We start from the raw sequence: 22,296 nt of genomic DNA on the forward strand, positions 1-22,296 counted from the left end.
TGGTTAGTTGTATGTGTCAAGCTGGAGAGTGTTTTGGGATGAGATTAACATTTAAATTGTTGAATTTTGAGTGAGCAGACTGCCCTCCATAATGTGGGTGGCCCTCATCCAATCAGCTGAACTCGTGAATAGAACAAAAAGATCAGCCTCGGGCTTCCCTGGTGGCGCAGTGGTTGAGAGTCCGCCTGCCGATGCAGGGGACACGGGTTCGTGCCCCGGTCTGGAAGGATCCCACATGCCGCGGAACGGCTGGGCCTGTGAGCCACGGCCGCTGAGCCTGCGCGTCCAGAGCCTGTGCTCTGCAACGGGAGAGGCCACAACAGTGAGAGGCCTGCGTACTGCAAAAAAAAAAAGATCAGCCTCCCCAAGCACTAGAGAATTCTCCAGCAGACTGCCTTTGGACCTCAACCACACCATTGGCTTTCCTGGGTCTCAGGGCTGCTGGCCCATACTACAGAATTGAACTTGCTGGTCTCCGTAATCACAAGAGCAAATTCCTTATAGTAAATCTCTTTCTACATGTATAAACCCATCTTGCTGGTTCTCTTTTCTCTGGAGAACCCTAACTGATACACAGGGGTGTCAATAGTTATACTTCCATCTAGATTTCCTCCAACTTGAGGTAAGCTCTCAGCTTTCACTTTAGTTCTCTGTTTCTAGGAAACTCTCTGGATCTACATGAAAAAAAAAATGCAGGCGTGGAACAGTAATGGCACAGACTTACAGTAGCGGGAACTAAATTATAGATCTATTCCAAGAATTAAGGGAAACTTTGGGATCTTTAAGAAGGAGCTTCCATGGACTGATATAAACAGAACACTATAATTTCAGAAGGGAGTTTAGAAAAATATACAGTAGAATCCCAACACTATTATTATGTCTGTCATTACAGACTTTCTCTGGCCTCATCATGTCTTGGATCTCATGAAATTTGGCAGTTGAAGTGAGGTGCAAGAAAGAATTAAGGTAATTAACTCGGGCACATTTTTCTCTCATTAATTTGAGCCCCCAGTTGAGTCAGAATTTTACTGATGCAAGTTTGTATGGCCTTTCAAGTAAAAACCACATTGCGTTCAATGGCACTTTTAACCACAGGCTCACAGACACTATATAGGACATTCATTCATTTTATTTACCCATTCAATTAACTAGCATACATTAAGTATCCAAGGCCCTATACTGAGTGCTGGGGGAATTAAAAGACATTCCTTACAGTACCTGTTTTCAAGGCACTTTATAATCTAACTGCTATAAAGATAACCAACATGGGTGAAAGTTTACAAAGTATTTTTTCTCAATTTAGAAAAATAGTTTAAGCTATCACAAAGTCCAAAGAATAATATAACACCCACACGTGCATCAACAACTCATGACCTGCCTAGGTGCATGCAGTGTTGGCAGAGCCAGACACGGTCTTCAGTGAACCCCATGACAATGAAATACAGTTGAGAGAAAACAGGAGGGTTGGCCAATAGGAATGGTGCTAGGATAGAGCTGGGCTGAGAACATGGAGAGGAGAGTAACTGTGTCCATCAGTCTCCATGACAATCTCAGAACCAAATACAGTACCTGGCCCTTAGAAGCCAAGCTGAACAGCAGCCAGAACGTATATAACTCCTTTCATCACACCACAGAGACCATGGTATTGTTGAGGAGCCTCAAGCAAGAATAATAAACAGAATCAAAATTGTCAACTGCCATTAAATGTGTTGGTTTGAATGAAAGAGTTAACCACAGACTAATCAATTCCTATTACATACAGGCACTTGAATGAGATTAATCTAGGAAGACTTCCTGAAATAGGTGAGTTTTGGACTGAAATCTTTTTTTCTTTGAGATTTTACAAAATAAATCTTAGTAGTAGTGTTTCACGTGCATATACATGAATATATACTGTACATATATTATATATATATATGTGTGTGTGTGTGTGTGTGTGTGTTGTGCATACACAACACATATATAAATGAAGAACCTGTACTTCCCAAAGTGTATTCTCAGATATTATATCAAATAATTCTATCCTTGTGTGATATTTATTTTCCTGTCAATCAACTATGGAGGCAATCACAGTGGAGTAGAATTCCAATTTGGAATTCCAAAATCCTCAGGCTTGTCCCTGTTCTGTGGGTCCTGGGTGACTTGTCGTCCTTTCTGCTTCTTGAGAGCTGCTCATATCCTCTGCAATTGCTGTTGCTAGGATGCTTCTCTGTGTAAGAGATTTTGTCCTCCTTCCTAAAGTTAGAAGCCATTGCTCTTTCAGTATTTAACTGGCATAAGCTTTTTAGATCCTCTTCCTAGCTTTTTAAAAAATAAACTTTTACTAGGAAGCTGTGGTGTTTCCCAGAGAATAGCCTGGAAGTATTTGAGGACCAGTACCCTGAATTTCCCTCCTAACAGTCTCCTTGGACCATCACCAAACCCCTCTCAGGGCACCATCACTCCATCCCTAGGGGTCAGAGGCAGTTCACATTTCTTTTCTTTGGCCAAAAGGTTTAACTCCATTGTCCTAGAGGCTCTTGCTATTTCTCCCATGGTATTTGGTATCAAAGGTTGCCCTGGGGAGAGGGTTCTAAGCACAAGGCAGGGAATGGACTGAATCAATCCAATTCCAGGGCAGTCATTGAGAACCAAGGGGTCATCTGGCCCGGTGAGAAGGGACAGAATACAGTTTTTGAATGAACAAATTGGAGTTATTATCCGTGTCAATTACACTACTGGTTCATTCCCAAAACAAGGCAAGGAAGAGCAGAACAAGCTCAGCTGGGATGAAGACAAAAGTGTCTCCCCTACCTGTCCAGTGACATAGAAACCCTAAGGACCCCAAGAGACCCAGGCAGAAGCAGATCAGGCAGAGCCCCATGCCCCATCTCAAGGATATGAAGAGTGAGGAAAAGTTATCTTCTGACAGCATTGGGGTAAGTCATGGCACCTCTATTCTTAAGTATAAAACTCTATGATTTGTAGGTTGAGGATTCTTACAAGGTTTTTCATTGATTGAAGAAATAAAATGGACCACCTCGGAGTAATGGATGCACTTTCTTGAAGTCAAATGAGGTGAGAGCAGGGCCATTTCATGGGCTTTTGTGAGAGTGAGACTTCTGAGCATCTTAACTGATCATCTCAAAGTATGTTTCAGGATATGTTTGCTCCCACCCCCACAAAAAAAATTATGAAAGCTCTTTTCTTCCTGCCAGGTCTTCAAAGTTATAAGTAGATTTATTTTTCCTTTTTTGTTTTTTGGGGTTTTTAAAATAAATCTGAGTGAAAGATACAGATCTCTAAGAACAGATATACATCTAGAACACTTTTCATCCAAATTATCCCTTCATTTCTTTTTCTTTTTTAAAAAATCATAGTAACATTGAGTAATAATGTATTTGACCATATTGGTTTCTTAGCCCTCCAATGGTACCCTGAAATATTTCTGAGCTCTGAGCAGAGATTTAAGAACTGCTCCTCAGACCCCACATGCATCCCATCAAGACTTGGACTAGGCAAACAGAAAGAGCATTGCCCCAAAACACAACCCGGTCATTCCTTATTTCTTCTCCCTCTCTAATGGCCTACCTCCTTCTTCTACACCCAATATAATTGACAGTGATGATGTCCAATTATAGCATTTCCTTTCAAATGTATTTGGAGCACAGAGAAGCAGGTTTCTTTAATTCTCTAATAGAGAATAATAATTCTCTAATTTTTGTAATATCTAATATAGAGATGTTACCAAACAGCAAGCTTGCCAGAATGTCTCTTGACAAAATACAGGACGTGAAGGCTGGAAACCATCCTGTGCTCTGTTCATTTCCCTCATCATAATTATATAAATTATCTCCTGGGCCTGGAAACTCCAATCTTTATTTCAAAAGGATAGTTTCCCAAATCTATATGTGGAAGGATGAAGAACATATTGCCTATGGGAAACTGTCCAGGAGAATCATCAACACACAGGACTGCTCAGGGTCCATGGCCCATGTGGATATGCACAACAAATCTCACTGGCACCCGGACTACACTCATACATCCCAATTAAATGGGTCATTGGGTGTCATTGTGCCCACTGTACTGACAGTGAAACTGAGGGCCGAGAAGGTAGTTCATGTTTCCAAGTTAATGTAAGCTGTTTAGAAATGGAACTGAGGGGACTCACTCCTGGGCTATATCCTCATTAGCCAAATGGACCTTGGATAAGATCACAAACTGGCCTCCTCTAGAGGAATGTTGCCTCTAGAGAAATTTTTAACTTGATTTAGAATAGAGCCTCCTAAACACTGTCCACCACCCTTTACCTCATGCAGCTAATCTACTGCAGAAAAAACCCCACAGAAATAGGAAAGAAGGAATTTCATGTCTTCTTGTCTTCTGGTCCTTCTTGATTCAGTCACAACCTTCAAGCTTTACATGTGATGCTTGTTCTGACCTGGTAGATTAATGACTCCTTAAGCTGCTAATGCAGTTATTATTATATTTATTATTATTATTTTAATGTCAAATGGGAGGCAAGGAAGAGAGGGTATTTACTGCAGTTTTTCAGTGGAGACATTTAGGTAAGGCCACACTTGTAGTACCATAAAATAGCTTCCCAGTGCCATTTGAAACACTGCCAATTCACTTATCACTAACATTTCCCTGGAAAACAGAGTTTCTCTTCTCTCCTTCTTCTGTCAGCTTGCCAAAAAGCATTATATTGCCACAGCCAGCTACAGGATGGGATAGGATAGAAGTGTGCATTAATTGTATTCTGAAGCCTGCCATAAATTCACTGCAGTGAATCTGGATGGGGAGATTAAACAGCATGAAGAACATTTTCCAAAAAATTACTTGAGTATACAATAATGGTTTGTGTAGGACAGAAGGATGACATAGGATGACTCTGATTTATGTATGTTTCATGTTGGGTCACCACTCCTCAAGGGGAGGAGTGGAGTCCTTTTCCTGTACAGCTCTCCACAGAAACTTGCTCAAGACTGTGCACACAGCACATGTCCACTGGACAACACCATGGCCTAGTAGGCCATATGGTGAGCTGGACTACTTAAGAGGAACCCAGAGAACATAGCAAATATCAAGGTTTGAAAAAAGTGACAAGTATTTGACAAGAAAGAGACTGAGAATGTGAGAGAAAATTACAAATATTGGACTCAAGAGTTAAACAAATTTGGGGTGACCAAACAGCTTACTGTCCAAACTGAGATACTTTTGAGAGAAAAAGGGGGCACTATAACTATTATGGCAGGACAGCAGGCATAAACCAGAACTATCCTGGCAAATTATCATGAGTGATCACCCTAAGCACAATGTTCTTTGGCAAAGAAACTTAATACTGCAAAGAAAGTGTATCTTTGAATTAATGACAAGGCCAGTATTAGTTTGCCACTGTAACAACGTACCACAGACTGGGTGGCTCAAACAACAGAAACGTATTTTCTCAAAATACTGGAGGTTAGAATCCTGAGATCAAGGTTGTTGGCAGGGTTGGGTTCTTCTGCAGCCTCTCTCCTTGAATTGTAGCTGGCCATCTGCTTCATGTGTCTTCACATGGTCTTCCCTCCATACATGTCTGTGTCCAAATTTCCTCTTCTTACAAGGACACCAGTCATACTGGGTGGGGCCCATCCTAAAGACCTCACTTTAACTTAATTACCTCTTTAAAGCCTCATTCACAAATATATCACATTGTGAGCTATTAAGTGTTAGAACTTCAACATATAAATTTGGCTTAGAGGGTGGACACAATTCAGTCCATAACAGGTTCTGATTCCTAAACAGAAACTAAAGTTTTATAAAAGCAGTTCTTGCCCCCTGAGAATGGCTGGGCTCTTCAAAAGATTGAGAATCCAAGCTTCTGAGATTCACAGACTCACCAAGCAGAGATCACAGGAAGTGTGGTCACATCCATGACCGCATACAGATGAAGCGAAGTTTCACAGTTAAGAGCGAGAGTGATGTTTAAACCATATAACAGATATACTACAGGCACTGACAAACCAGTATGAATATCAGCTACCACAAAGCTGGAACAGGGCCTGGAGGCTGCCTGCTATGTCCAGGGCTAACCTTTAGTTGAAGCATTATGAGGGAGGCTTGCAGCTAAGGTTAGTTCCCAGGTGAAGGCTGGAGGAACTAGGGCATCTCAAGGAAACAGCTATCTCCTAAATATAGAGATGTATTCCAATATTTTAACAACCGGTACAGCTACTCCTATGATCATCAGCTGTATATCAGCCCCTGTTAGAAGCTGAGCAATTTGAGACTTATCACTTATGAGCTCTATAGTCTTGTCTAATAATGCCACCTCTTCAGGCTTTAGTTTACTGATCTCTGTGAAAGCTGCATGTCCATGAGGCCCAGGTACTTGAAAATTCAAGGTATTACCATTGTCATGTCAGTAGTTTTCCCTTAGGTTTACTGGCACAAAAAAAAGCCCCACCTTCCAAAGGGCAGGATGGTATCAATTTCCTTTCACTTTCTTCCCCATTTCCCTTCCTGTTGCTCAGAAACTGTATAGGAGGGTATTGGATGGCTCTCTCACATAATCAAAGCCACTACTTTTGGCTTGACACTAGGAAGTTAGCTTTTGAAAATGACCAGTTGATACCTTGAAAATTTATTTGGGAATAAAAATCCAGAAAACTTTCCATAGACCAGGGAGGGCTTTCAGTCTCATTCAAAACTCACTTACATGGATATTTAAGATCATTTTAAAAAGAAAAAAGATCATTTAGTGAGCAGCAAATTTTGCACTAACAATTTTGTGTGTGTCTAGATCGAACTGTGCTCATTCCCTGGGTTTCTTCCTCTTGTGACCTGGTCATTGGATTTTCCAACTTTAAAAAGAAGAAACAAGTAAGGGGTAGAGTAAGAGTCATAGTATTAAAGGCAGGGCTGTGATGAAATGTCAGTAACTCCCCAGCTTGGAAGCATCTCATCTAGAAAATATTTTCATTATATCAAATTATGTCTCTCAGAAGATAATGATAGTCTATTCACCATTTCTACTATAATCCAAAATAACAAGAGGAGAAATCATTATAAGAAAGTATTCCTGAGGTACCAGTGTTCCTGAATGAGATAGCAGAATTTTGTGCTTTTACAATGTTTAAATCAGAGTAGACTCTCCTCTATGGAGGCAGGATGAACAAATGACTTTCAAAGTTCCATCTAGCTTTAGATGGTAAGGATTAAAATGCACGAAGACAGTAAAAGCCAAGGATTCTGTGTGAGGTTTTGTGGGCAAGGAATGGGTATCAATCCTTTAAAAAAAAATTGATTTCCTTTCCCAGATTTATTGTAAAGCCATTTGCAGGAAATTCAGAGAAAACCCCAGCAGGAGATCATTTTATGTAGTAAATAACTCCAGCCATAGGCCAGACATGTATCTCACCCCAGCCTGACAGAGAGATTGGGAAACCCACCAAGCAAAGAGGATTATGCTATATTGGAACTAAACCTCAGAAGAAAACTTTGCTCTGAGGAGCTTCTTCTATTTTGTCTCTAATATGGTGGATGGAAAGTGGGGAAGATAATGACCACCAACAGTGGAGAGGAAAATGTAACTAAATATGGCAGCTCCAAGAAGATAGATGGGCTATGGAATCCCAAAGCCCTCAGATTCACTTTAGAGTTTAGAGGTGATGATTCCCTTTGATTCATGGCTGCAGTTCTTAAGGGCAAAAGAACTTAGTTAGCTAGAGATGGGATGCAAACAGAAAGAAAGGCTTCTCCAGCTGGGAAAACAAAAGATGTCTGGGATGATGTTGATGAAAGCTTTTTTAAAGTGAGAGGTACAGAGAGAGTGTAAGAGGAAGGCAGCTGGAGCTTTTCCAGGTCAGCTAATGATGCATGGCACTGCTGACACAGCAGTTCATCCAGCCAGTGCAAGAGAGAGCTGCCTCAGGGACCTGCCCTTCTTCTTAGGGTTGGACCCTAAGAGTCTAGGTCAGGGGAGGCTTCTCTACTTAGTTTAGAGAACTTTTTTCTTGTACTCTAATTTAAATGCTTACCATGGGGACATACTTAACTAAAGCTTAGCTTAATTTTTCCCTTTTCAGACTTCATCCCCCTTAGCAGGTATTTGGTTTCTAAGATCAGAAATTGACAGGGGAGAGGACGTTAGCCTGGGTTATTAAATGAACTGAAACGCCTCCATTTTTTCATCCACTTTTACTAAAATGCCTGGCTCTTTTCTCATGAGACTGAGAAAAACTCAACCTGGATGTAAAATGCTCACCTCTTTGGTGATCATTTACTCATCCCAGGGACCCGGGGAACTGTGGGTCTTGGTGATTATGTCTGCCATGTTGTGAGGTTGTACCTGTGTGATCTGAAATGTAAAATACTGTGCATGACAACATACTGCATTTTAGTCTCTCTTTTTTTCATGTTGTTTCTCCAATTAAGGCAAGATGACATGTGCCACAAAGTCATCATCTGTGATGGTCTTAGAATTTATAAATTCAAGTTGCACATCCCACATCACCTTCTCCCCATTATCACTAAGGGATCTTTAATTCCTCCTTACCCAATTTTAGTTTGTGGACCTCCCTGTCTCTGGAAGCAGTTCACTCCATCATCAGACTTTAGTATAAGATTGGCTTTAAATTTGACAAGGTTCTTTCCATGTGACAGCAATAAGGCCGATATGTTAGCCTTCTAAACCCACACTGCAGACACTGCCCTCCTGTTCTTGATCCTTATTTACAGCTAAGCTCTTCCCATGCCATCGAGTTCTATGGAGAAACAATTCAGATGCATTAGTGTTCAGAATTTGGTCTCATTTTGGTGATACAGCCTTACCTCTAGCACAATGGATTGAGTTTAGACATTGGGAAGAATGACTTCAAATGAAGGGTTTTGCACATTGGAACACTTAATATGGGGAGGAGTGGAGTGTGGAGAGTGTCCTTCTCCAAATATCTTTCCAATATTTAGAATAGAATTAAACATCTTACCAACTCTAATACCTCTGTGAGAGTGCTACACACAATCACACCTGAGACAAAGGAATGCACTTGTTCCTCTCTCTTCCATTGCAATCAGGTACTTCCCAAATGGTGGCAAGATGGTCCTAGAGATTATTTCATGTCTGGGGTCAGCAAACGACTGCCCATGAGCCAAATCTATTCCATTGTCTGTTTCTGTAAGTCCTATGAGCCAAAAATGGTGTTTACATTTGTTAAGGGTTGAAAAAAATCAAAATAAAGAGTATTCTTGTGACATGTAAAAATTACATGAAATTCAAATTTCAATGCCCATAAATAAACACAACTTAAAAGACAACACATGCTCATCATTTATGTGTTGTCTATGGTCAATTTCACCTTCAACATTCAGCAGAGTGGAGTAGTTGTGTCAGAGATCATTAGCACTACAGAAAGCCTAAAATATTTTCTATCTAGCCCCTAATGGAAAAATTTGCTGACCCCTGATGTATGTCCTTCCCAAGTCTTCCTGATCATATAGGTTTAAATTCAACAATCTGTTTCTTTGCCTGAAACTCTATCCTCAACTCATTGTTTACAAAGCTTTCTGTACAATGTCTGGCACATACTATTAAGCAGTAAGTACTTGATAAATGAATATCACCAATAATTTCATTATAAAACAAATGAACTAGGATATCAGAAGCTCCAAAGATGAAAAGCCAATGGTACTTCTTGTTACAAAGAGCACAGCACAGTTTTCCTTGATGAATATGCACAGTTTGCACTATAATGTCAGTCATTCTCTCTGCATCAGATCTACTGGTTCTAGACTCCCTGGCTTGTAATTACAAAGCAAAATCTTCTAATGCAAATAATAAGACCGGCCTCTATCCCTTTTAAGTGCAATCTTCTTGATTATAAGCGGCCACTGACTAAAGACATCAATTAAAGAGGGAGATTTCTTAAACCCTGGGGCAAAAGTTTAGTTAAAAACAACTTGGAAAGTGGTTTAACTGCTTGAGGATCACTGGCCCCCCAGCACACAGCATTCAAAGCAAACCCATTATTTCCCACAATGCTGAAGAAAAGAATCATTCTGTGTTTCTTGTTGGGTGGCTCCTCTCTCCTGAATACCATCACCCCAGTTAAACTTAACATGGAAGAAGGGTGGGTAGGGGAGATAGAGTTCAGTTTGCTTTTTCTAGTCTCTTTATCCTATTTCAAAATAGCTGGTCCTGGATTTAGAGCTTTGGGGAGCTTCAAAACTCTTTGGAAGATTGCAGACATAAAATGAAACTATGCCTACCCAACAGAGACTCCAAGGGACTGCTGTCATAAACCATAGCTCAGGAAGAGCCAAGCATTCCTGCACAGAAGCCAGCCAGGCTGGGAAGTAGAATGGCAAGGAGAACTCTAGAGAAATTCCAGAAAGAGAATCAAGAAATATCTCATCTCCAAAAACAGATATATGCATCCTATAGTTTATGTGTATTTTCAAATATTCAGAATGAGAAAATGTGTGCAATCAAGTATAAACTAAAGCAATAAAGCACCCATATGCTCGTTCATTCAATCACTCACTCATTCTTTCTGTCACCTTCTTTATGAAGCCTCATTATTTTACTGGGTTAGAAGTAATAAATTCATTATTCGCATAGTTTTTCACACTTGGCTTCCTTTCAATCCCTATGCATTATATATTCTAATGACTTGCTCTTAGTGGCACATTTCAACCTCTAGAGAGAGTTCAGGTCCCCAAATCCTCAAGAGGAAAAGTTCTGTTGTGATGTGTGGGTCAGTTGGACCAAGGTGTCTGGGGTGGAGCATTTGGTGGAAGGAGCCATGAGGTTCAAAGCTCTTGATCCTGTCTGGAGTGCCCACCAGGACTCCCTTTCCTTTCAGAATCTCCCTTGTCCTCTTAGCTTTTCTATAAAAGCCCTTTGTAAAAATTGCTTCCCTTTTCTCTTCCTCATCCCAGCCATGTAGCTGCTATGATAGTCTAGGCAAAAGAATCCTCCCAGTTCAAATACAGTCTAAACTAACTCATGAGGAAAGAAGACCAGATAAGCATTTCATAAAAAGTTCCAGTTAGTAATGTGACAAGATAAATATCAGTGCAGTCACTATGAAAAACAGTATGGAGTTTCCTCAAGAAATTAAAATAGAACTACTATATGATCCAGCAATTCCACTTCTGGGTATCTGTCTGAAGAAAATGTAAATCCTAACTCAAAAAGATATATGTACCTGCAGGTTTATTGCAGCATTGTTTACATTAGCCAAGATATGAAACAACCTGTGTACATTGATGGATGAATGGATAAAGAAAAAACAAAAACAAACAAGCAAACAAACAAACAAACAAATATATATATATATATATATATATATATATGATGGAATATTATTCAGCCATAAAAAATAATGAAATCTTGTTATTTGTGACAACACGAATGGGCCTTGAGGGCATTATACTAGGTGAATTAAGTTCGACAGGGAAAGACAAATACCATATGAAGAAAAAAACAGAGCTCATAGATATGGAGAAAAGATCAGTAGTTGCTGTTGGTGGGAATGTAAATTGATACAGCCACTATGGAGAACAGTATGGAGGTTCCTTAAAAAACTAAAATTAGAACTACCATATGACCCAGCAATCCCACTACTGGGCATATACCCTGAGAAAACCATAATTCAAAAAGAATCATGTACCAAAATGTTCATTACAGCTCTATTTACAATAGCCAGGACATGGAAGCAACCTGTGTCCATCAACAGATGAATGGATAAAGAAGATGTGGCACATATATACAATGGAATATTACTCAGCCATGGAAAGAAACAAAATTGAGTTATTTGTAGAGCGGTAGATGGACCTAGAGTCTGCCATACAGAGTGAAGTAAGTCAGAAAGAGAAAAACAAATACCGTATGCTAACATGTATATATGGAATCTAAGAAAAAAGAAAATGAAAAGGTCATGAAGAACCTGGGGCAAGACGGGAATAAAGACACAAACCTACTGGAGAATGGACTTGAGGTTATGGGGAGGGGGAAGGGTAAGCTCTGACAAAGTGAGAGAGTGGCATGGATATATATACACTATCAAACGTAAAATAGATAGCTAGTGGGAAGCAGCTGGATAGCACAGGGAGATCAGCTCAGTGCTTTGTGACCACCTAGAGGGGTGGGAATGGGAGGGTGGGAGGGAGGGAGACGCAAGAGGGAAGAGATATGGGAACACATGTATATGTATAACTGATTCACTTTGTTATAAAGCAGAAACTAACACACCATTGTAAAGCAATTATACCCCAATAAAGATGTTTAAATAAAAAAAGATCAGTAGTTGCCAGAGGCAATCAACATTTTATTTCTACAACTTTAAATTATGCCATAAATTAATTATCAGTAATATGATAAGCCCTACTTCAAGAGATTTACAACAAGGAATTGAGTACCTCCAAATTTCTGATTTCTAAAACAGAAAACATACCCCAGATTTCCTGTAAAACATTCATAAGATGGATTTATCCAGCAAGAAAACTGAAATGGCATTATGGCAACACCACATTAAATATATTTGTCACAGAATTTTTGAAGAAAAATCTCTACTGCGAAAACATACTAGTTTTTATTGCATTTTACAGAGTATGGATTATTGGAAATTATTCAGGACACAGAAAATGTTTAAAACATAAAAACTTGCCTAACAGAAGTGTCATAGTCTATTTTGGTGTGACCATTTATTCCCCACCTACCTAAAATATTTTCTTGTCTTTTGAAGGTTATAATTGTAAATCTACGCTCTTTGTTCAATTTATCACTATCTCAATAGGGTGGAGGAGGTGTTCAAACTGACCCACAGAATGAAGTATGGCTAGAAGAGGCAAGAACATAGAGGTAAGGAGGGGAGTGGGTGAAATGGGCCAAAGGCACAAATTTCCAGTTATAGAATAAGTAAGTCATGAGCATGTAATGTGCAGCATGGAAGAAAGAAATAAAAGAAAGAAAGAAAGAGAGAGAGAGAAAGAAAGAAAGAAAGAAAGAAAGAAAGAAATAAATAAAGAAAGAAAGAAAGAAAGAAAGAAAGAAATAAAGAAAGAAAGAAAGAGAAAGAAAAGAAAGAAAGGAAGAAAGAAAGAAGGAAAGAAAGAGAGAGAGAGAGAGAGAGAAAGAGAGAGAAAGAGAAAGAAAGAAAGAAAGAAAGGAAGGAAGGAAGGAAGGAAGGTAGGATGAAAGAAGAGGGAGAGAGGGAGGAAGGAAGGAAGGAAGGAAGAAAGAAAGAAAGAAAGAAAGAAAGAAAGAAAGAAGAGGGAGAGAGGGAGGAAGGAAGGAAGGAAGGAAGGAAGGAAGGGAGGAAGGAAGGAGAGAAGGGAGGAAGGGAAGAAGGGAGGAAGGGAAGGAAAAGAAATATTAAGATAGCAGTGTTCAGAGACTCAAGCCTCAACCTTCCCAAAGTTCCCACAGAGAAAATCCTTTGTCAGCTCAATTTCCAAAGCCTCTTGTCCATTCTGAAGAAGGAGTCTTCTTTCTTTTGGGGAGCAAGGTTAAGTTGATTGACTTAATGAGGTATGATGGAGGGAAGTGCAGGAATGGAGGCAAGGAGAAGAAAAGGACTATGTGGGATGGAGGGGAGGCTGAGGAGCAGCTGCATGAATAGGGGAAATGGATGAGAGGAAAGGAGGTTCAGGAAGCATTTCTATGTGTCTCCTATAATGTTCATTGGAGCATAAAGACTAGAAATCCCTTTTATTTACTCTTGGCTTTGAATTTGTTTCTGGGACACAACAATGTTCTGAGACTGAGCTACACAGGTCTCCAGGTTAATTTGAGCCACAGAGAAAATGTTCATTTGCATGTCCAGTCCATTTTACACATTTTCTTTGAAACCCATAGTAGGTGGCTTGCTGAGCATCTACAGGGTTTGGAGGTTTGCTTCACTCATCATGATGAGTATCTGACATGGTCCAGAAGATCAGGGAAAACATAGGCATGAGGGACTAGGATCTGGATGGCAGGTCCACTCAGGGACAAAACACTGCAGCAACAGCCCAAACTCTCAGTGCAAATTCCCAGGTGGGAGGGAAGACTTCTGCACTGAGATTGGATCTGGAGAAAGTAATTTGGTGTCAGCAGGGATAATCATTCATTCTAGAGCCAGAGCAACTTGTCTTTTCATGAGCAAAGTTCTAGAGAAACTATGGGGGAAACTTTAAAAGATAGAGTCTGCTACTAACGGGGGTCCTCTACCTATAAGTGCAACTGCATGAACTGTTGGGTGACTTTTCACAAATATCATCAGGAATCTGATCTTGGCATTCACAAGAGCTCAGTTCTAGATTCAGGGCAAGGTTATCTACAGGTTCTTGGTTTGGTAGATGGCACGATATTTGATCTCTCAATACTCCTTTCTCTCTTTAACTCACCGTGAATCCCTAGGGCTGCAGGATGAACGTATTAATCCAGAAGGAACAGATAGGATCTACTTTAATAGGGAAAGTGGTATTTCCTGGAAGAGAGGTCTGTGCTGCAATTGGTGTAGTAGAGCTTACAAAGGCAGCATGGCTCGGCTAATATGGACCTGGGCTCGGGACCTCCAGGGTTTGAATCACCACTTACTAGCTGAATGACCTGGGATAAGCTCCTTAACCTCTCTCTGCCCCAGTGTCCTCATCTGCAGAAGGATAAGTTGTACATATTTCACGGGGTTATTGAAAGAATTAAATGAGTTAACACAAGTAAAAATTAGAACAGTCCCTGGCACATGGCAAATGCTCACCAAATATTAACTGTTATTATTTGCTAGGCCTCAGGAAATCAAAGGCTGGGGAAAGAGAAAGTTTGAAGGTTAAATCTGGTTAAGTATATTGTTTAGCTTGTATCTTAATTTTATAAACTATTTTGGAGGAAAACATATGTACTTTGTATCATATGTTTTGAAAGTTAATCTAAACTTTTTTGCAAGGGAAAATATATTTTGATCACGTAAATGCATAAACTATATTCTGGAATTTACCAAGATATCATAATATCTAACAATATTCTAACATCATTGATTACAGCAGAATATGTAAGAGCATTGTCCTTACAATGTCTTATGAAGGAACTTTCTGATGCTTTGGTGATTCTCACCCATGGAAAAGGACACTCGCATCTCTGATTGATCATGGAGCCTAGATGTTCTTGGGTTAACCCAAGAAAGGACAAAATGTGATGTGTAATGGCACTGCCCCAATTTCTAGGGCAGTATTTCCTAAAATCCAAGCCACGTGCCAGTGCTGGGCTGACTGCCTGAAAATCACCTGGGGAACTTGTTTCCATGTGAATCCTAGGTCCCTCCCCAGAATTCTACCCAGAATAGGGCCTAGATTTTAATAGCCTCTTCAAGTGATTCTGATGCACAGCCGGATTGGGGAGCCACTGTACTAGGAAGAGTGAATTCAGCATGATTCCCTTCCTCCAGGAGGGACACCAGTATGTACCCAAGGCTCACAATCAGACCAGGGCCAAGAGATCAGAATCTGTGATAGGAGCAAACTTTACCTTCCATTAGGATTTCCCTTTGGAGGATCACCTCATCCTTCTTGAGACCTTTCCTATTGAATGGCTTGAAGGGGCTTTTCCTTTCTCTTTCCTCCTTATGTCATGGTGATGCAGACATAGGGCTTCTTAGTAGCCCAATGGATAGCTCAGGAGAAAAAGGAGTAAAGAAGTCTCCCATCTCATAGTTGATCCAGCTCTTTTATCAGAGTGGAAGGCTACAAAGTAATATGGGCTCAAAGTACTAACTAGTAATAACAAGGGGGCATTTTCCCAGATTATCCTCGCTGGCTTGCTCTCTCTCAGAGACCTAGAAGAGAAGACAGTAGCTCTGGTAGATGTAGGTCAGGATCAGTGAAATGCAATTCCAGATTTCCTTTGGCGTCACTTTTCCCCAGTGTCCTACCCCATACTCTGCCACAAGTCAGCTCATGTTTCTTTACTATCATTTGTCTGTGTCAGTCAAGTATATACTATGCACTCAGTACTCTAGGGCTGCAAAATAAATTACATAATCCTTGCTGTTGGATTTACAGGACAGTAAGAAAATTATTACTGCCCCGAAAAGCACTTGGGGCTATTCATCTAACAGTGGTAGCCAAGAGAGACAGTATACAAATCCGTGTTGTTGAAATAAAGGAATAGCCCTGGTTTCTGATCTTTCTGATACTTGATTGATCAGCTCTTCCTCCCATTCTGTGAGCTCCCCACCAACCTTCCAAAATATCCTTTTTATTGCTTATGTTGGCCAGATTTGCTTTCTGTTGGTTACACCAATGATCTCTAATTGGTATTGATAAATTAGAGGTTATACTCTCATGGGGTGGTTTGGGAAAGAGAGAAACTTGAGGACCAAAAGATAAAACAGGAGGCTACTCCAGTTAACAAAGTGCAGGGCCTGGATGCAAGAAAGATCTGAGAAGAAAGGAGAGGCCAGGAGACATTGTGAAAGAATAAAATCTTGTGACAGACCTTATCTAAGGAAGAAGGAGAAGAACAGTCAAAGATAACTCCAAGCTTCCTAGCCTGGCCCGGAAGATAAAAACATGGGTGTAGTTTGTTGTATGCCTACTATGTGCAAAGCATGGGTTAAGTGTTAGTGATGCAGAGATTAAAAGGGACTTGCTACACAGTTTAGAGGAGAGAAGATGAGATTCATTTTGGACAGGAAGAGTTTAAGGTACCCAGGAGAGTTGCACTGGAAATAAGAAACTAAAACACATTTAAGGATCAGAAATTGAGCAGTAGATTTGGGTGTCATTAATGAGTCAAGGGGTAACTTTGGATAAATTCTCAAGAGTGGGATTACCAAGCCGAAGTTATAAAAATATTATATGGTTCCTAATAATATTGTTGTATTATTTCCTAAAATAGCTGTAACAATGTATGACATCAGAAAATGATGTCATTACTATCTACTTAGTATTGTTTGCTATCAAGAAAATGAAAACTTTTGCTTATTTAATAGGTATATAATTGTACCTTGTTTTAACCATGTCTTTGATTATTAATGAAGTTTAACATTTTCCTATGTGTTTAATAATTATATCCTGTTTGGGCAAATTATCTGTTTATGTTTCTTGCCAGTTAGCTTTTAAATCTTGCTATGTTATTAAAGAGCTTCCCAATTTGTGATATTTCTTTTGATTGCATGTTGGCTACCTTTACTGTACAGTTAAAATTTTTTAATGTAGTCAAATCTGTTAAATTACCTTATTGCTTCAGTTTGACATAATTACATATATCATGCTTCTCCAAACATAATAAATATAGTTTCTACTGTTTTCTTTGGGATGACATTTTTTTTTTTTTTTTTTTTTTTTTTTTTTTTTTGCGGTACCTGGGCCTCTCACTGCTGTGGCCTCTCCCATTGCAGAGCACAGGCTCCGGGCGCGCAGGCTCAGCGGCCATGGCTCACGGGTCCAGCCGCTCCGCGGCGTGTGGGATCTTCCCAGACCGGGGCACGAACCCGTGTTCCCTGCATCGGCAGGCGGACTCTCAACCACTGCGCCACCAGGGAAGCCCTGGGATGACATTTTTGCAATTAAGTCATTAGTCTGGAGTTTATCTTGTGTTATAAGATGTGAATCTAAAGGATTTACCTCAGTTTGGTATCTAGTTATTCCAATGTCATTTATTAAGTAATCCTTTTTAAAGATTACATTTTAAAAAAATTAATTAATTAATTTTTGGCTGCGTTGGGTCTTTGTTGCTGTGCACAGGCTTTCTCAAGTTGTGGTGAGCGGGGGCCACTCTTTGTTGTGGTGCATGGGCTTCTCATTGTGGTGGCTTCTCTTGTTGCAGAACAGGGGCTCTAGGCGCGCAGGCTTTGGTAGTTGTGGTGTGCAGGCTCAGTAGTTGTGGCTCACAGTCTGTAGAGCGCATGCTCAGTAGTTGTGGTGCACAGGCTTAGCTGCTCTGCCGCATGTGGGATCTTCCTGGACCAGGGATCGAACCCCTGTCCTCTACATTGGCAGGTGGATTCTTAAGCACTGTGCCACCAGGGAAGTCCCCTATTAAGTAATCTTGAATCACTACATATTCTAAGGGAAAATAGAAGTGACGAAACATTTTCTATACTGACCTCTGACACTAATGGACAAATCCTTTTGCTTTGATAGCTGTCAGTTTATGCATCTCTCAAATGAATTGATTAGATTATGGTCTCTTCCAGAATTCACACTTGATGATTCTCTGAAATCCCTACTCAGGAAAAGATAGGTTCTCCATGAGCACTCAGCTAGAACACGATGACCCATCACTTTGGCTGTTGCTGTTTGGATTTCTCAGATAAATTACAAACATCCCTGGTTACACAGCCATGCTGAAAGCCCGGGATCCAGCAAATTTACTTCATTTAGGAAGGCTGCACAGGATATGCTTGGCTGACACGAACAGAGCCTAATGGGCTGTAAATAACTTTTGACCACTTGACCTTGGTCATGTTGATATGACCCCATCACGTCTCCTCAATGGTGGGATTGTGCAGGTGCCCATGAACCACTTCATAAATGAACAAGGTATTTCCCCTAATTGGGGAGAGGAGCATGGTAATGCAGAGCAGTGGTAAGTCACGCATTTCGTGAATGTGTGGCCTGATTGGATGCCATAGTAAATTACCCATGGCCCAGCCTGTCACTTTCTCCTTTTGAGTTGAAAGACCCTATAGAGTACTGCTTTGAATTACTTGTCTAAGCACCAGTTTAGCCTTGATTTCTACTCCTGCACTTCCCCTCACCCGGCAGCATTTTCTACTATGTCTGCATGCCCCTCTGCTAGATCTTGTTCTTGCCTTCCAGTCAAAGCCATTTTCCCTGTCACCCCACATATCTCAATTTTTTCCTTTCCTTGCGGTGTTTGCTCAAAACCAGATTCCCCAAGATAATTTTCCTGTGTGGTGATAACAATCATTACTGCTACTATCACCACCGCCATCATCATAAACTGAGCCCCTACTTTATGAATGACACTATACTCTATGCTCTATAAACCTCATCTAGCAGTCAGGCCACCTGAGTCTGAATCTTATCTCTGCCATTTACTAACTGTGTGATCTTGTTTAATTCACTTAACATCTCAGTGCCCCAGTTACCATCTGGAAATTGGGAATATTAATAGCACATATTTCATAGTGTTTTTGGAAGGTTTAAATATGAAGTACGCAGAACCATGTCTGGCATATAGTAAGCTTTCAATAAATGTTAAGCAGAAATGATACTGATGATAATGATGGTGGTATCTCCATCATACAGATGAAGACACTGAGCTTCAGAGAAGTTAAATTATTTACCCAAGTGTTCAAGTTATCTACTGCTGCATAATTACCTACTCAAAAACTTAGTTGCTTTAAATAACAATTCTATTCTAGCTTACGATTTTGCGTCAGGTGTTAGGGCCAGGCTTTGCTAAGTGGTTCCTCTGTTCCACTTGGCATTGAATAGGGTCACAGCTGGTGGCTGGGCTGGACTAGAGGGTCCACTGTGGTTCTATTCACATGCCTGGCGCCTTGGTAGGGATGTCTGAAGTCTGGGACCAGCTGGGCCCCTAACCCTCTCCACAGAGCCTCAGGCCTTTCCACGTGGTCTGCCCATCAGGGTAGTCAAACTTTTTATCAGACTACTCGGGGCTCTAAGAGAGTGAACTGGGACCAACCAGTCCTCTTAAAGGCTAAACCTGAACTGGGTTAGACTCACTTCTGCACTCTGTTGGTCAAAGCAGGCAAAATCCAGCCTGCACTCAAGAAGAGGGCATATAAACCCTACCCATTGTTGGGAGAAGCATCAAAAGTTACAGTCATCTTTAATCTGATACACCAAAATCTCATACTATTAAAAGAAGTCTAAATTAGAGTTTACTTTAAAAGTATTAAGCATAATATCTAGCACCTATTGAGCAATCCAAAGCTGATAGCAATGAATAAATGGAAATCTTTATCTATCTGAATCCAAATGCTGTGCTTTCAGCCCTATGCTCTTCCCATGTCTTGGAAATAATACCCCCGATTAACATACAGCCTGGGTTTCAGCGGGTTTTTACCAAGAACCAGCCAGGGACAGGTCTTATTTCCTTATCCAGGCCCAAATTTCCCTGAGATGGGGATCTCACTTTACTTTTACTTGAATTCTTCTCCATGCCTAAAAAAAGGTAGTACATTCAAGAATAATCCAACAAAATCATTCAACAGTCACAAAATACTAAAAAAATATGTTCAATATGGGTATTATTTTTAAGGACATTGTTTATTCATTTACTCCCTCAATAAATGTTTGTTAAGTCCATAAAAAAATGCATATTCAGTGGAGACCTTCAAGATGGAGAAGGAATAAGACGTGGAGTTCACCTTCCTCCCCACAAATACATCAGAAATACATCTACACGTGGAACAACTCCTACAGAACACCTACTGAACGCTGGCAGAAGACCTCAGATTTCCTAAACGGCAAGAAACACCCCATGTACCTGGGGAGGGCAAAAAAAAAAGAAAAAACAGACAAAAGAATAGGGACAGGACCTGCACATCTGGGAGGGAGCTGTGAAGGAGGAAAAGTTTCCACACGCTAGGAAGCCCCCTCACTGGCAGAGACGGGGAGTGGCGGGGGGAACACCCACAGAGGAGAGCGCAGCAGCAGGGGTGCAGAGGGCAAAGCGGAGAGATTCCCGCACAGAGAATCAGAGCTGACCAGCACTCACCAGTCTGAGAGGCTTGTCTGCTCACCCGCCAGGGTAGGCGGGGTTGGGAGCTGAGGCTCGGGCTTCGGAGGTCGGATCCCAGGGAGAGGACTGGGGTTCACTGTGTGAACACAGCCTGAAGGGGCTAGTGCACCACAGCTAGCCAGGAGGGAGTCCAGGAAAAAGTCTGGACCTGCCTAAGAGGCAAGAGGCCATTGTTTCAGGGTACACGAGGAGAGGGGATTCAGAGCACCACCTAAACGAGCTCCAGAGAAGGGCGTGAGCCACAGCTCTCAGTGCAGATCCCAGAGACGGGCATGAGATGCTAAGGCTGCTGCTGCCACCACCAAAAAGCCTGTGAGCAAACACAGGTCACTATCCACACCTTCCCTCCCGGGAGCCTGCGCAGTCCACCACTGCCAGGGTCGTGTGATCCAGGGACAACTTCCCCCAGAGAACACACAGCGGGCCTCAGGCTGTTGCAATCTCAGGCTGGCCTCTGCCGCTGCAGGTTTGCCCCGCACTCTACACCTGTCCTTCCTCCTACCTGAGTGAGCCAGAGCCTCCTAATCAGCTGCTCCTTTAACAATGTCCTGTCTGGGTGGGGAATAGATGCCCTCAGGTGACCTACAGGCAGAGGTGGGGACAAATCCAAAGCTGAACCCCAGGAGCTGTGCGAAAAAGGAAGAGAAAGGGAAATCTCTCCCATCAGCCTCAGGAGCAGCGGATTAAATCTCCACAATCAACTGATGTACCCTGCATCTGTGGAAAACCTGAATAGACAACAAATCACCCCAAAAGTAAGGCAGTGGACTTTGAGAGCAATTGTAAACTTGAGGTTTGCTTTCTGCATCTAACTTGTTTCTGGTCTTATGTTTATCTTAGTTTAGTATTTAAACTTTATTACCATTGGTAGATTTGTTTATTGATTTTGTTCCTCTCTTCCTTTTTTTTTTTAAATAGATATATATAATTTTTTCCTTTTTCTCTTTTTTTGAGTGTGTATGTTTAGGCTTCTTTGTGTGATTTTGTCTGTATAGCTTTGTTTTTACCATTTGTCCTAGGGTTCTGTCTGTCCATTTTTTTTTTGTTAGTATAGTTTTTAGCACTTCCTATCATTGGTGGATTTGATTTTTGGTTTGGTTGCTCTGTTCTTTCTTTCCTTTTCTTCTTATTACTTTTTAATTATTTTTATTTTAAAAAATATTTATATTTTTTATTCTATTTTATTTTCTTCTTTCTTTCTTTCTTTTTTTCTCCCTCTTCTCATGAGCTGTGTGGCTGACAGGGTCTTGGTGCTCCAGCCGGGTGTCAGGCCTGTTTCTCTGAGGTGGGAGAACCGAGTTCAGGACATTGGTCCACCAGATACCTCCTGGATCCACATAATACCAAATGGCAAAACCTCTCCCGGAGATCTCCATCTCAATTCTAAGACTCACCACCACTCAATGACCAGTAAGCTACAGTGCTGGACACCCTATGCTAAACAACTAACAAAACAGGAACACAAAGTCACCCATTAGCAGAGAGGCTGTCTAAAATCATAATAAGGTAACAGACACCCCAAAACACACCGCTGGAAGTGGTACTGCCCACGAGAAAAACAAGATGCAGCCTCAACCACCAAAACACAGGCACCAGTCCCCTCTACCAGAAAGCCT

General features: G+C 41.0%; 1 long non-coding RNA gene across 1 annotated transcript in view; it reads left to right on the forward strand.

Moving 5' to 3' along the window:
* The first annotated feature begins 916 nt into the window (after window positions 1-916).
* The window catches only part of LOC141276853 (uncharacterized), a 33,788-nt gene continuing 12,408 nt past the window's right edge, over window positions 917-22,296 (forward strand). Inside the window, exons 1-4 of the long non-coding RNA XR_012327104.1 lie at window positions 917-966; window positions 1,763-1,803; window positions 2,739-2,918; window positions 12,762-12,826. This is a non-coding gene — a long non-coding RNA (uncharacterized lncRNA). The remainder of the gene's footprint in view (window positions 967-1,762; window positions 1,804-2,738; window positions 2,919-12,761; window positions 12,827-22,296) is intronic.

This window comes from Tursiops truncatus, chromosome 17 (assembly GCF_011762595.2).
Source record: "Tursiops truncatus isolate mTurTru1 chromosome 17, mTurTru1.mat.Y, whole genome shotgun sequence".
Lineage (NCBI taxonomy): Eukaryota > Metazoa > Chordata > Mammalia > Artiodactyla > Delphinidae > Tursiops > Tursiops truncatus.